Here is a 5200-nt window from a genome sequence, read left to right on the forward strand (position 1 = left end):
ATAACTAGAGACAAAGAAGGCCACTACATAATATTGCAAGGATCTATCCAACAGAAAAATATAACCTTGATAAACATATATGCACCCAATATAGGAGCACCAGCATATATTAAAAATCTTTTGGAAGACTTCAAAGGAGAAATCAACAGCAGGGGTCATAGCAGGGGACTTCGATACCCTGCTGACATCACTGGATAGATCTTCTAGACAAAAAATTAACAAGGAAACACAGACTCTAAATGAAGTGCTAGATGTAATGGATTTCATAGATATCTACAGAGAATTACACCCCAAAACTGCAGAATTCACATTCTTCTCAAAGGCACATGGCACATTCTCAAAGATAGATCACATGTTAGGGCAAAAACTAAGTTCCTACAAGTTCAACAATATTGAAATCATATCAAGCATCTTCTCAGAGCACAATGGCATGAAACTAGAAATCAATTGCAACAAGCACATGCAAAGACATTTGAAAACATGGAGGCTAAATAGCATGTTATTGAACAATGAATGGGTTACCATGAAGATCAAGAAAGAAATTAAAACTTCCTGGAAACCAATGAAAATGAACATACAACAACACAAAATCTATGGGATACAGCAAAAGCAGTTCTGAGAGGGAAGTTCATAGCACTACAGGCCTACCTCAGGAAGCAAGAAAAATTTCTAACCTCACAACTTAAAGAACTAGAAAGCAAACAAAAAGAAAACCCTAGAGCAAGTAGAAGGAAGGAAACAGTAAAGATCAGAGCAGAAATAAATGACATAGAGACCAAAAAAACAAACAAACAAACAAAACAATTCAAAGGATCAATGAAACAAAGAGCTGGTTCTTTCAAAAGAGAAACAAGATTGATGGACCCTTAGCTAGACTCACCAAGAAACAAAGAGAGAGAAACCAAATACACAAAATCAGAAATGAAAGAGGAGAAATAATAACCGACACCACAGATATCCAAAGGATTAACAAATATTATGAACAATTATACAGCAACAAATTGGACAATGTAAGCAAAATGGACAAATTTCTAGAAACACATAGTCCCCCAAAACTGGACCGAGAAGAGATAGAAAACTTGAACAAACCAATAACAACAAAAGAAATTGAAGATGTAATCAAAACTCTCCCAGCAAACAAAAGCCCAGGCCCAGGTGGCTTCATGGGGGAATTTTACCAAACATTCAAAGAACTAATACCCATTCTCCTCAGACTATAACAAAAAAATTCAAGAAGAAGGAAGCCTTCCAAACTCATTTTATGAGGCCAGCATAATTCTAATTCCAAAACCAGATAAAGACACTACAAAGAAAGAAAACTACAGCCCAATATCCCTGATGAACATAGATGCCAAAATCCTGAACAAAATACTAGCAAATCAAATCCAGCAATACAGCAAAAAAATTATTCACCATGACCAAGTGGGATTCATCCCAGGGATGCAAGGTTGGTACAATATTTGCAAATCAATAAATGTGATACACCACATAAACAAAATGAAAGATAAAAATGATATGTTCATATCAATAGATGCTGAAAAAACATATGACATAATCCAGCACCCATTTCTGATAAAAATACTCAGCAATGTGGGAATAGAGGGATCATATCTTGACATAATAAAGACCATATATGAAAGACCTACAGCCAACATCATACTCAATGGGCAAAAATTAAAAGCATTTACCTTAAGAACAGGAACAAGACAAGGATGCCCACTTTTGCCACTCTTATTTAACATAGTACTGGAAGTCTTAGCCACAGCAATCAGACAGGAAGAAAAAATAAAAGGGATCCAAATTGGAAAGTAGGAAATGAAACTGTCATTATTCACAGATGACATGATACTATACATAGAAAACCCCAAAGTCTCCATCAAAAATTTACCAGACTTAATAAATGAATTTGGCAAAGTAGCAGGATGCAAAATTAACGTCAAAAAATCAATGGCATTCTTATACACCAATGATGAACTCACATAAAAAGAAACTAAAAAAACAATCCCATTTACCATCACAACAAAAAAATTAAGATACCTAGGAATAAACTTAACCAAAGAAATAAAGGACCTATTCACAGAAATCTACAGGTCCTTGAAAAAAGAAATTGAGGAAGATATAAAAAAGTGGAAACACCTGCTTTGTTCATGGATTGGATGACTTAACATCATTAAAATGTTCATACTACCCAAAGCAATCTATAGATTCAATGCAATCTTCATCAAAATACCAATGGCATACTTCACGGAACTAGAACAAATACTTCAAAAGTTCATATGGAACCAAAAAAGACCTCGAATAGCCACAGCAATCTTGAAAAAAAAGATCAAAGTTGGAGGGATCATATTACCAGATTTCAGGTTATACTACAAAGCGACTGTAATCAAAACAGCCTGGTACTGGCACAAGAACAGGCATATAGACCAGTGGAACAGAACAGAGAACCCAGGCATGAACCCAAGGCAATATACTCAATTAATATTTGACAAAGGTGGCAAGAGCATACAGTGGAGTAAAGACAGCCTCCTTAATAAATGGTGCTGGGAAAATTGGACAGCTACATGCAAAAAAATGAAACTAGACCATCAACTTACACCATACACAAGAATAAAATCAAAATGGATAAAAGACTTAAATGTGACTCATGAATCCATAAAAATTCTAGAAGAAACTGTAGGCAACAAAATTTCAGACATTATACGCAGCAGAATTTTTACTGATACATCACCTGAGGCAACAGAAACAAAGGAGAAAATGAACACATGGGACTACATCAAACTCAAAAGCTTTTGCACATCAAAAGATACAATCATCAGTTTTTTCCATCTTGCAAGATGGCGGGGGAAAAACCTGAGAAGCCGGATACTAAGGAGAAGAAACCTGATACTAAGGAGAAGAAACCTGGAGCTCAGAAGGCTGATGCTGGAGGCAAGGTTAAGAAGGGTAACCTCAAGGCCAAGACGCCTAAGAAGGGGAAGCCCCACTGCAGCCGAAACCCTGTCCTAGTCAGAGGAATTGGCAGGTATTCCCGGTCGGCTATGTATTCCCGAAAGGCCATGTACAAGAGGAAGTATTCCGCAGCTAAATCCAGGATTGAGAAGAAAAAGGAGAAAGTTCTTGCTACTGTCACAAAACCAGTTGGTGGCGACAAGAATGGTGGTACCCGAGTGGTCAAACTTCACAAAATGCCTAGATATTATCCTACTGAAGATGTGCCTCGGAAGCTGCTGAGCCATGGCAAGAAACCCTTCAGTCAGCACGTGAGAAAATTGCAGACCAGCATCACTCCCGGGACCATCTGATCTTCCTCACTGGGCGCCACAGAGGCAAGAGGGTGATTTTCCTGAAGCAGCTGAGCAGTGGCTTGCTACTTGTGACTGGACCTCTGCCCCTTAATCGAGTTCCTCTGCATAGAACACATCAGAAATTTGTCATTGCCACCTCCACCAAAATTGATATCAGTGGTTGAAAATCCCCAAACATCTCACTGATGCTTACTTTAAGAAGAAGAAGCTACGCAAGCCCACAGGAACGTGAGATCTTCGACACAGAGAAAGAGAAATACGAGATTACAGAGCAGCGCAAGGTTGACCAGAAAGCCGTGGACTCGCAAATTCTGCCAAAAATCAAAGCTGTTCCTCAGCTCTGGGGCTACTTCCACTCTGTTTGCTCTCACAAATGGGTTTTATCCTCACAAAATAGTGTTCTAAATTTCTTACAAAGAACCTAATTAAATAACTGATCTATTGTTAAAAAAAAAGACAAAGAAAGATACAATCATCAAAATGGAAAGGCAACCCACTGTATGGGAGAGCATAGTTGCCAATGATATATCAGATAAGGGGTTAATTTCCAATACATATAGAGTGCTCATACAACTCAACAAAAGGAAGACGAACCCAATTAAAAAATAGACACCTCTCCAAACAGGACATACAAATGGCCAAGAGACATATGAAGAAATAAATGCTCAACATCACTAATCATCAGAGAGATGCAAATTAAAACAGCAATGAGGTATCACCTCACACCTGTCAGAATGGCCGCCATCAACAAATCATCAAAAAACAAGTGTTGGCGAGGGTGTGGAGAAAAGGGGACTCTAGTGCACTGCTGGTGGGAATGCAGACTGGTGCAGCCACTATGGAAAACAATATGGTGTTACCTCAAAAAATTAAAAATTGAACTTCCATTTGACCCAGTGATCCCACTTCTAGCAATATACCCTAAGAAGCCTGAAACACCAATCAGAAAGAATATATGTACCCCCATGTTTGTAGCAGCACTATTTACAATAGCTAAGATCTGGAAACAGCCCAAATGTCCATTAGTAGATGAGTGGATAAAAAAGCAGTGGTACATATACACAATGGAGTACTATGCAGCGGTAATAAAGAAAGATCTCTAATCCTTTGAGACGACATGGAAGGACCTGGAAAGTATTATCCTAAGTGAAAGAAGCCAAACAGAGAAAGATAAGTTTCATAAGATCTCACTTATTTGTGGAATATAATGAACATAACAGTCTAAGGAATGGGGTAGTCCCAGAGATGTGGAAGTGGGGTACAGACTGACAATCCCCAGAAGAGGGGTGGTGGTGGAGAGATAAACCGCAGAACTTATATGCATGTATGCATGAACAATGGACATGGACAACAAAGCTGGGGACAGGGCGGGGAGGGAGAGGGAGGGATGAATCAGTGGAGGAAAAAAGAGAAACATCTGTAACAAAAATGAATAAATTAATTGTAAAAAAGGAAAAGAAAATCATAAGGAAGAGAAAATACATTTACTGTCTTCTTTGAAAAAAACAAAACAAAACAAAACAACCCCATGCAGTTCAAACCCGGATTATTCAAGGATCAACCATACATACAAATATAGAATCATTGTGTTGTACACCTGAAACAAATATAGTATTATATATATCAATTATGCCACATTAGAAATAAATCCATTAATTTTTTAAAAGAAAAATACATAAAACAGAAAATTTTTTAAATGATTAATACGTACCTTCTGAAATAATCTTGTTTATTTATGCATTTTTGTCTATTGCAATAGAAACTAAGTAGGAACCTTGGACCTATTGTTCTTCACTACATTGACAATGCTTAGGACAATGTTTGGTATATAGTAGGTGTTCAATAAACATTTGTTCCATAAATAAAAACCTATTAGCTTCTAGTCAGGAACAATG

The 5200-nt window shown here is 37.4% G+C and overlaps 1 pseudogene; it reads left to right on the forward strand.

Annotated features, from left to right (window-relative positions):
* Positions 1–2832: 2832 nt before the first annotated feature.
* On the forward strand, positions 2833–3710 carry LOC118628516 (annotated as a pseudogene).
* The last annotated feature ends 1490 nt before the right edge of the window (positions 3711–5200 follow it).

This window comes from Molossus molossus, unplaced genomic scaffold, assembly GCF_014108415.1.
Source record: "Molossus molossus isolate mMolMol1 unplaced genomic scaffold, mMolMol1.p scaffold_m16_p_13, whole genome shotgun sequence".
Lineage (NCBI taxonomy): Eukaryota > Metazoa > Chordata > Mammalia > Chiroptera > Molossidae > Molossus > Molossus molossus.